We start from the raw sequence: 11,416 nt of genomic DNA, 5'->3' as shown, positions 1-11,416 counted from the left end.
CCATTTTGATTCTACACTGTTTCCGCTCTGATCTCGGGACTACTGCACTACTCCAATGAAGCTCAATATAAGCTCAAGGAACAGCCATCTCATCTTTCCACTGCTGATTTTATATCCCTTGAGCCAATCACCAACTGGGGTACTGAGGGCGGCCAGCAGGAGGACTTCGATATAAATCAAAGCCCAAAGTCACACAGCTAGTAAAATCAATATGATGCACCAGGTAATGTTACTCACCCTTTGGGAGCAGGAACTCTAACTAAACCCGTCTCACTCTCGCTGTCTGAGGCTTTCCCCGCGTTTGCTGTGAAGTAGATGGAGACAGACTCCGTCGAGTCGTCACTGTCTCGCTTAGATTCGTATCTCCTCTTCTTCTTCCTGGAGCTCTTGGGTTTCCTCAGGCTGGTCTGCCTCTCCACGATGAACTGGATACACTCCTTGAGAGACGACACCTCTGCCTTGAGACCGTCCAGGCAACTTTGGATGGAGTCCAGATGCCACCGAATCTCGTGATGCTCTTCTGAAGGACCGTGGGGGCGGGGCTGAGACTGGGGCCTGGCCTGCGGCTGCGTCGTGGACTGGGACCGGGCGAAGGGCTGGAGTGTACCTTCCGGCCCCAGGCCCTTCAGCACCAGACGGCTTTTGTGGTGCCGCCACATGTAATAGAAGCCCAGGAAGCCCGAAGCCATCCCGGCCGCGGCCCCCGTCAGCAGGCTCATGGCCTTGAATCTCTCCTGACTGAACATTAGGACAAAAGTTAAAAGGAGAGGAGAGCTTCTGGGTCACGCCATGACAGGAGCAGCTCCCAAACGTAGCCGGCGGGAGCCGAGTGACCACTCTCCATGTGACGCCCTGCTCCGTTGCTAAGGACGCGCGAGCGGGAGACAGCGGGTGGGAGGGGTTAATCTCGCGAGATTGGACTCAAGGATATCTCGCGATATCGGGACCATATTGGTGCTGTCCTGTCGCCATGGCAACGCCCGGAAGGCTCGGAGGCGACGAGAGACTTGCCGTGAGCTCTCTCTCACACCCTGTTTTTATGTCCTCTTCACCACTTGGACAAGCTGAGATTGGAAACTGACTGAATCCTGGTGATATTTGACTCCCTCTTTATTCAATGGCGTGGTTTACTTGTAGGTGAATGCGGAGTGTTTAATTTTGCGAGCATCTGTACCATTTATTTTCGGAATAATACCATTTTTATGGATAGTCAGTACTGGTAAAGAAAGAGGCCTGCTTGCCAAAGTTCAACCCTTGCACTCATCAGGACAGATGCAAGAATACCACATTTCAAAGGGAGCAACCATTTGTTCTGCATGAGTTAGCAAGTTGAATCTGATTGGTGGACAATGCAATGGAGCATTTTTCTTCTCCGACACAACAAAGATGATCATGATGACATTGTGAGATTCAAATTCATCTACTTATGCAGTTTGAGGGGCTCTTGTGAACCCTCACTTGCTCCAGATGTGTTATAACATCCAACCAAGTTGATTAAAATAACAATTCAGTTCGATGTATGATCTTTGAAATGGAGGGGGTGAGTGTAAACATTTCCTTGAACTTCGACTCTGCCTCTGTCCATTACCACTAGAGTGCTTGAATGTAACATTAAAGTCTTCAGTGCCAGTTCTGTGGGAGTTTGATACTGGCAGAGCAGACTGTTTTAAATGACCTTTTCAGGCCAATATAAAAGGCACTATTTTGAATATGGCCAGTGGAGTTCTCCTGAAAATCCCTGGTCGATATTTAATTACCAAACAAAATTTCAGTTCTGCACTTGGTTGGACAAGGGTTTCCATGGTTATGGAAGTAAGGTAGGTCAATGGAGTTAACACACAGATCAATCCACTAAATTGAATAATAGAATAGGTATTAAAATCTATTGAATGTTTAAACAGTTTGAAAAGTTGGAATCTGAAATATTAGGATTGGAAAAATATAGCAGGATGTGACATATATAGATTAGTGGTTTGTCCCCTAACCATTAGTTGATTTTACCAATTTTTAAGGTTAGTTAATTTAAAGCAAAGGTAGGTATTGAGTTTATGTGAAATCTTTCATAATCTTGGGACAATCAAAATTGCTTTTGAAGTACAATCATTTAAGTGTAGGGGCAGTGCAGCAAGCAATTTTCACAAAGGAAGACCTCTCGAACAGCCTTGGTATTTGTTTTTAATTTATATTCATTATTGGATAAATAATAGCCATGTTTGCTGAACTTAGAAAGACAGGCAGTATTTATGAGCAGTGGGGATAGAAGCTGAACATAACAATTGATTATATAGATGGGCAGAACTATGATATATAGATTTCAATGTCAGCAAAAGTAAGGCTATCTATTCATTTGACCCAAAAGGTAGGAACAGAGCAGTTTAGAAATAATGAAAAGCCAAAATCTACAGAAACAGAAAGATCCTTGGGATTATTAAAATGCCACAAACTGGTGCAAAAAAATGGCCTAAATGAAGGCTGACCTTTATATCTTGAGGATTAGAATCTGAGGGTCAAGTCTCAATATAGCTATACAAAGCCTGGTTCAGAGCATAGCTGGTATATTGTAAGTGGTTCTGGACATTAAACCATCAAAAAGGCATAATTTTACTTAATGTTTGGAGTTAAATTACAAAGAGACACTACACAGGCTAGAATTGTATTCCCTGGAATTTAGAAAGTTAAGGGATGATTTGATCATCCCTTAACTTTCAAGCTATTGGGAGCAGTTTGAAAGATCAGGAGAAATTAGCTCTGCTAACTTAGGAGCTAGAACCTTCCACTTTTTGGGAAAGCCCATGAATTGTGTCAGATTTGTACATTGCATAAGGTCACGATGGTGAAAGGGTTCATGTTTCCATCGTCCTGTGTCCTGATAGGTCTGATATCAATCAGCATCTGGGTGGAGATTCAGTTGGTCTCTTGTTTTAGTTAATAATGTGGAGAGTTAGTGTAACTTGTATATAGTTACTATGATGTAATAGAATACATAATGTGTGAAAGACAAGAGGCCCTGCTGCTGAGACATATTCATGGTCCATCTTCCAACTCAGAATACTGAACAGCTCCAGAGACCAAAAGGATTGATTGCAGGCTAACCATAAGCCACCAGGCAATGCACTGGAAAACATCATGGCAGTGTGTATCATATCAGAATGCACATTATACAAGGACTAAAAGGGTTAAACTGAGGGCAAGTTGCCTAAACTAGGCTTGTATTCCTTTGAATATAAATTTAAAGGGTGATCTGATCTGATTAAAATAAATTTATACAATAAATACAAACTCTTTCTTCTGGTGAATGGAATCCAGAACAAGAGACCATGACTAATGAGCAGGTTTTCTTCAAAGAATGAGTAGTGGAAATCTGTAAATCAGTGAGTTTCAATGTGTGGTGCCACTGATGATCCACAATTTCATTTAAACAAAGGGACAAGAATTGCAAGAAAAGAAAGAACCTTTAAGATTGCAAATACATTTTTTTCAATAATTACAATTATGTAATTGTCGGAAAATACCTTAGTATTAACACTAGTACCTATTAAACTAGCACCTGAATTGTCTTCTAACAGAACACACCTAAATCTCCAAGTGTTTGGATGAATATATTACTGTAAAGAAGGAGAATACCAGGAAGATAACTAAAATGTTTTAGGGGGGAAATCCTCATAACCCTAGAGACATCAAATATCCCAACCAACCCTTGGGTATCTTTGGCTTGTGACCAAATAAAGCAAAGAAGGTACATTTAGGAAGGCATAAACATATCAAAAGACTTTGTCAGAAACACTTACAGGTGAAGTGGAGGTGTTGGAGAGTGTGTATATCTAGACTAACTCATGCACCCAATCCTCCAACCAACACTTGTCTACAGATTTTTTTAATTGAAAAAATGCACTTTATTCATTAAAAACTATGCACAGACACAGGTACTAAAGCAGTTCTATATAATATTTGCAATATAGAGAAAAGTAAACACTAGAATTTGACATTCCCTGAAGGTGCAAGAAACCAAAAGCATTTCCTACTCTCAAAGGATTCTATTTGAGTATATTTGACGCAATGAGAGGAGCTAATAACTGAACGGACCCCCATTTAACTTTGGCAGAAATATCTTACATGATAGTTTTGCCCAACTGCAATTTGGTGGCAGATGCCCCAAGGTTTAATGCATCCCTCAGCATGTTCTCCAGAACCTTGGACTGTGGCAGTCTGCAACATTCTGTTGAGGTAAATTATTTGTGCTGGAAGACCAACAACTTTTGAGCAGATCAAAGAACATTTTTCATTGATGATCTTGCGGTTGCAGTCGAAGTTTGTCTCAGTGTGTGTCCTGGGGAACAGACAGTAGAGGATAGAGTCCTGCATCACAAGAGTTGCTTGGGATGAACTTTGACAAAACCACTGCGTCTCTCTCCACAACTTTGCATAGGCACATTCCAGAAGATGTGTGACCTCTTTGTAGACAGTGTGCCACAAACATGAAGGATCTCCCAGGTAGTGCCCTTCTCACCACCAGACAAGCTACATCTTGTTGGAAAGTTCTGACAAATGTGCCACAGCAAAACTGAGCACATCTTACAATGTGATGACCAGGTTTTTACCCGAAATGGAAAAAGAATGATGCTCCCATTTGACCAGTTTGTACCTCATGTTGGCAATACACTCTTCTCACATCTTGGCACGCACCCAGCCATTCCGAATCTTATGGCCAGGACCTTCAGATAATCTGACCTGATGGCAAAGGGCATAAAGAATTGATCGGCCCAAATCCCAAAGAATATGGCCTTGCTCTTGCCTTGATTTACCTTGACTCCTGAGGCCAGTTCGAACTGGTCATAGATGCTCATGAGTCTGTGTACTGAAGCAGATCCAGGCAGAAAACAGTGACGTCATCATGTATAGGGAGGCTTTGATTTGCTGGTCTCTGTGCCCAGAACTGTCACCCCTCTCTGGCTTGTAGTCTTCCTGAAGGACTCAGAAAAAGGCCCTATACAACACAGAAACAGAGCAGGAGAGAGGGCACAGCCATGCCTGACCGCCGATCTAATCAGGAAGCTTTCTTATTCCCACCCGTTGATTGAGACTCCACTACCGATGTTGGTGTAAAATGGTGTAGTTTGTGCATTCACTCCCCAAAGCCTATTTTGGAGGACACATCCCTCACGTAGGTGTGCAATATCCTGTCAAAGGCAATATCCTGGTCCAAACTGATTAGGCAAATGTCCATTCTCCCTTTCCTGCACTTAGGTGATCATATACCTGAGAAGCTCAAGGCTCTGAGAGATCTTCCTGCCCAGTATACATTAGTTGGTTGGGGTGAATCATTGAGCTCAGAGCAGACCTAACTCAATTGGTGATGACCTTGGACACGATTTTATAATCTAAATTTAACATTGAAACTGATCACCAATATCTAATTTCTTCCCTCTCCCCCTTCTACTTGTAGAAAAAGCTATTAATATCTTCTTTCATCGATTCGCACATGCTACCTGATAGAAGTATGCTCTTGTATACCTCCAGCAGATCTTGGCGAATCACGACCCATAAAGTTGAATACAACCTGGCCAGCAAGCCATCGCTTCCGAGCGTTTTATTCTTTTCAAAGGACTCGAGGGCCTTGGTCAACTCATCCAGAGCTAATGGCTGATCTAGCCTCTCCCGCATGCTATCATTTAAGATCTTTATCATAGAATATGGGAACAACTGAGAAAACATGCTGTGGGCATCGTGTCACACAGTCTGGCATAAAGGATTTGCTATCCTTGGGATGTCAGACTGAAATGACATCTTCTTCCTTCAGGCTTTTGATCAGAGCTCTGCCGGTGCATCTTTTGGGAGAAGAAGCACATGTATAGAATGGACTCTAGACCAGAAGATTATCTTGGAGGTCTCTGAGGCAAAAAGAGAGGCTTGCAAGTTGTTCATCTCCTGGAAATCCTCCTTGATATTGACCCCCATTGTCTGCAGCAGGACTAAGTTCTGCATGCTTTTCTGGAGTTTGGACAGGACTGCCCATCTTACTCTCTCACCTTTTGAACACCTTTAATGATGAAAGAACCTCTTGATGTTCTCCTCAACTGTTCCCCACCAGTCTGCTGGAGACTCAAAGAGGGATTTCATAGTTCTCCAATCTGTGTAATCCCTTTTGAGCTCCTTAGTATGTTCAGCTTCCACTTTCCTTTGCTGATCGTCCTGAAGGTGACAGACAGTTAACAGAAGGTAGAGGTCAGAGAAGAACACCGTCTCAACAATACCCAGGACACAAACAGGAATTCTGTCCTTGAGCTGAGTCCAGCTGCATTGATGATACAGTTCAAGTCACCAGAATGACCGGCTTGCACATCGCCAGCAAAAATGGCAGCAGTTGCAGAACGACCAGCCACTCACTCTTTACTGCTGGGGCATACGTGTTAATTTGTCTCGCAGAATTGATTCTGTACATAGTATCTGCTATGAGGAGGCATCTGACCACCACTTCCCTAGGAGATGTTGAAGTTGCCTCCTAGCAGCAGAATATCCAGGCTGGAGGAACAGCAATCAGTACTACCTGACCAAATTGAGGCCTGTGGGCCCACAGCTCCATTTCCTTTAGTTGCTGAGGTGTGATATCCTGCACTCCAGCAGAAACAGGAGGTCTGCTACAAATTGGGCTTTTTTTAAATTTCAAAAATATACTTTGTTCATAAAATCATCTGTAAGTACATATAAGTGTTCTAGACCCCTGGTGCTGTGAGGCAGTAGTGCTAATCACTGAGCCACCGTGCTGTTATGTTCATATGGAGGCAACAAGAAGGTCTGACAACCAAACGGGCCCTTGTTATAATTTGGCAGAAAGACCCTGGACAGCTGTCTTTTCCCATTGCACCTTGGCAGCACGTGCCCCAAGCTTTAGTGCATCCCTCAGCATGTAGTCCTGGACTTTGAAATGTACCAATCCGCAGCAGCCGGTCAAGGTAATCTCTTAGAATATAATCATTTCTTGCAATAGAGGGAGAGTTACCAGTCTGAGAAAAGAATATTTTAAAGAATACATCAGGTTCCAAGTGATTGATTGCGTTAGGGGACTCTCTAGTCAGAGGCACAGACAGATGACAGATCAGAAAGGTGAGTTGCCTGCCTCGTGCTAGGATCAAGGATGTTTCGGACAGGGTGCAGAATATTCTCAAAGGAGAGAGGGACCAGCAGGAGGTTATTGTACAATTAGAACCAACGACATAGGCAGAGAAAAAGGACAAGATTCTGAGGAGAGAATAAAGGAAATGAACTAGCAAGTCAAAAATCATGTCCTCAAGGCTAGTTACTTATGGTGGAGAGGAGAAGGATTCATATTTTTGGATATTGGAATCTCTTCTGGGGTAGAAGTGACCTGTTTAAGAAGAATGAGATGCACCTGAATTGGAAGGGGACTAATATACTGGTGGGGGGATTTGCTGGAGCTACCCAATAGGATTTAAACTGGTAATGTGGGGGGATTGGGAAGCGAGTGGGACCCAGAGAAATAGTGAGAAAAGAGATCAGTGTGAGGATGGTGCACTTGGGAATAGGAGCAAGTCAGGCAGGAACAAAGTAGAGAACGAGGTAGAACTGATAAATTAAACTGCATTTACTTAAATGTGAGATGCCTGACAGGTAAGACAGATGAACTCAGGGCATGGGTGGGAACACAGGACTGGGATATCATAACTGCTACAGAGATGTGGCTCAGTGATGGACAGGACAGGCAACTAAATGTTCTAGGGTAGAGGTGCAATGTGAAGGATAGAAAGAAGGGCAAGAGAAGAGGGGTAATGGCTTTTTGATTAGGGATAACATTATGGCTGTACTGAGAGAGGATATTCCAGGGAGTACAGTCAGTGAACATATTTGGGTGGTGGTGGAGAGTTGCTTTTTGGACTCAAGGCCTGTGACCCATCGGTGTGCCGTAAGGATCCGTTTGACTTTTTGTCATTTATATAAATGACTTGGATGTGAATATAGGAAGTATGGTTAGTAAGTTTGCAGATGACATCAAAATTGGTAATGCAGTGGATAGCCAAGAAGGTTATCTCAGAATACAACAGGACCTGGATCCAGTGGGCCCAGGAGTGGTAGATGGAGTTTAATTTAGATAAATGTGAGGTGCTGCATTGTGGAAAGGCAAATCAGGGAGAACATATACACTTAAGGGTAAAGTCCTGGGGAGCATTGCGGAACAAAGAGAGCTTGGGGTGCGGGGTGGCATGGTGGCTCAGTGGTTAGCACTGCTGTCTCACAGTGCCAGGGATCTGGGTTCGACTGTCTGTGTGGAGTTTGCACATTCTCCCCGTGTTTGTGTGGGTTTCCTCCCACAATCTAAGGATGTGCAGATCAGGTGAATTGGCCATCCTAAATTACCCATAGGTGCATTAGTCAGGGGTAAATACAGGGTAGGGGAATGGGTCTGGGTGGGTTACTCTTCGGAAGTTTGGTGTGGACTTGTTGGGCAGATGGGCCTGTTTCCATACTGTAGGTAATCTAATATTCCCTGAAAATGCAATTGCAGGTAAACAGGATAGTGAAGCAAGTATTTGGTACACTTGCCTTTATTGGTCGGTGTATTGAATATTAGAGTTGGGAGGTCTTTTGCAACCATACAGGACATTAGTTAGGCCACTTTTGGAATACTGCATTCAATTCTGGTCTCCCAGCTACAGCAAAAATGTTGTGAAACTTGAGAGGGTACAGAAAAGATTTACAAGGATGTGACCAGGGTTGGAAGGTTTGAGATATAGGAAGAGGTTGAATAGACTGGGGCTATTTTCCCTGAAGTGTTGGAGGCTGAGGGGTGACCTTATAAAATCATGAGGGCATAGATAGGATGAACAACCAAAGTCTTTTCCCCAGGGTAAAGGAGTTCAAAACTAGAAGGTATAGGTTTAAGGTGAGAGTATATGAATAGGAAGGTTTTAGCGGGATATGAGCCAAGTGCTGGCAAATGGGACAAGATTAATTTGGGGATATCTGGTCAGCATGGACGAGTTGGACTGAAGAGTGTTTCCATGCTGTACATCTCTATGACTCTAGATATTATGCTCCCCCAATCACACTAAATTATTTTCCTTACCCCATCCCAAGGTAACAAATAATTGTTCTAAGTAAACAGAGAACATACCAAAATCACACAGCTTGTCAACATCTGTAGAGAGGCCAGATAGAGGTTAACTTTCTTGATGTGGATGCTTGGTCAAAATGTTTTCAAAAAACATTTTGTGACACAGGCTGCTCCACCTTGAAAGCCCTGAAGGTGGTGCTCTTTGAGTACCAATTGAACATATTTCTTCTGATCACAAGTCAGTATTTGGTTAGTCTGAAGATAGAACAACCCAGAGTTGGTTCTGGACCACAGATTATTTCGGCCAAATGATTCAGGCTAAATTTTCATCTCTGGAGGGAATCTGGACCAAATTAGTTTATCCAAGCATTTTTGTAGAAATAGGAGAATACTTTCCATTATTATGGTACCTTTAGTGATCTGAATTGATCTGGTGAACATTTGGGAAATGTTTTCGCTGGTATAATTTAATATGGTCACAATACTTTGAAAAATGAGGTGAAAATGTATCAAGACAGCTGGAGAAATATTCCAGTCACCAGCAGAATTATGTCAAAAGTCACTGTCCATTTAATAGTGCTGTCAGTTTTGGTTTCAGAATGCAGCCATATTCTGAATTAGATATTTCAGCACTAATTGTTCTACATTAAGTGCTCATTTTAAGTTATCTCATTCAACATCTTTGCATTTTAAAGTCATTGAGTTCCAGAGATCTATGGGCACCACCTGACCTCTTCTGTACCAATTAGGAGAGGCTTGTCCTCACGTTCAAAGTAACCTTTTTACCTCTGTGAAGAATACATCAGTGGTATTTACTATATGCACTTGCTATTTCTGTGACTTGCTGAACCCCATCTGCCACCCATATGCTTATTCCCTTGCTAGCTGACCCTCTTCTGGCTCATTGACTCACTCCCACTCACTGACCTCCAGCTTGCCGCCTCTCTTAACTCACCAGCTCTCTGCTACATTCCACCTCTCTCTGACTCACTGCCACTCTCTCACCCAGTCATTCTTCTGCTTGCCACTTTCCTTACTACCCTTCAAACTGGAGTGCCTCTTGTTCCCTCCTCTCTTAAGAACATAGGAACAGGATTAGGCCATTCTACTCACTGAGTCTGCTCTGTCATTTAATACAATCATGGCTAATCTAACAATTCAATGCCTTTTACCCACACTATCCATATAACTCTTTATGCTATTGGTAATCAGAAATCTTATATCTTCTGTTTTCAAATATACTCAACGACTGAGCTTCCACAGTCTTCTGGAGTTCCAAAGATTTATAAATTGTAAGTAAAAGAATTTCTCCTTACCTCAGTCATAAATGGCATCTCCCTTTTTCTAAATTGTGCCCATTGGTTCTAGACTCCCTATTTGGGAGAAAATATCTACTCTGCCTGTCTCAAACCGTTTATACGTTTCATCGAGATCACCTTTGAAATTGAGAGAATGCAGGGCCATTTTGCTCATTTCTCTTCATAGGATCAGCTTGCCACCCAGGAACAAATCCAGTGAACCTCACTGCACTCCTTCTATGGCAGTAATATCTTTCCTGAGATAAGGAGACCCAAAAACTGCATACAGTACTTTCCTGGTGCAATGTGACCAAGCTTCTATATAATAGAAGTCATATCTCACTATTGCTGTACTCAAATCCTCTTGCAATAAAGGCTAATATTCCATTTACCTTCGCAATAGATTGCTGTACCTGCATGCTAGCCTTCAGTGATGAATTGACAAAGACACCCAGCCCCTTTGCATATCTACACTTCCAATTTCTCATCATTCAGGAAATGAATACACTTCTCCCTCACCACCCCTCTTCCAAGATCTCACTCATAGCAATTGTACAGAAGAGAGAAAAGGCTAGGGAGTGACTGGAATGGGTAAAGAAGCAGCAAGTGGAAGACATGGTGAACAGAAACTTGATGATCAAAGTGGAGAGCAGGTAAGGTGGGAAGCAACAGGCAGGAAAGGACAGTTAGTGAGTCGGAGGATCAGCAAACTGGAGCAGCAGCATTCAGTTGAGCTACCGTAGTTATACATTTCTAAGTTTGTTAAAAATGTCATTTCTGACAAAAACAATTTAAGGACATATTATTTCAACTTAATGCTTTTTACTGAGAAAGGTCCAACAAAATTTAAATAAGGTTTTACATTTGTATAATGAGAAAATCTGATATGTTTAATATTGTTTCAAAGTTGTATTTTCAGGAAAGAAATAACAATGTTATCCAAGAAATAGTCAATTATTTTACTGTTTTATGCACATGCAGCTGATTCAAAGCAATTAAGAGGTGGGCACCAGATCTGACAGCAATAATGGATTTCATCTCTACCCTATTT

General features: G+C 42.4%; 1 protein-coding gene across 4 annotated transcripts in view; it reads left to right on the top strand.

Annotated features, from left to right (window-relative positions):
- Positions 1-632: 632 nt before the first annotated feature.
- zgc:154093 (uncharacterized protein LOC777623 homolog) overlaps positions 633-11,416 on the top strand; it is a 66,566-nt gene continuing 55,782 nt past the window's right edge. For all 4 annotated transcript variants that reach the window (XM_043681014.1, XM_043681012.1, XM_043681013.1 and 1 more), the window contains exon 1: positions 633-1,540. The gene's annotated coding sequence lies outside the window, so the exon portion shown is untranslated. The remainder of the gene's footprint in view (positions 1,541-11,416) is intronic.

Source organism: Chiloscyllium plagiosum, chromosome 41 (genome assembly GCF_004010195.1).
Source record: "Chiloscyllium plagiosum isolate BGI_BamShark_2017 chromosome 41, ASM401019v2, whole genome shotgun sequence".
NCBI classification, from domain to species: Eukaryota; Metazoa; Chordata; class Chondrichthyes; order Orectolobiformes; family Hemiscylliidae; genus Chiloscyllium; species Chiloscyllium plagiosum.
This window is presented reverse-complemented; position numbering and strand designations above follow the sequence as displayed.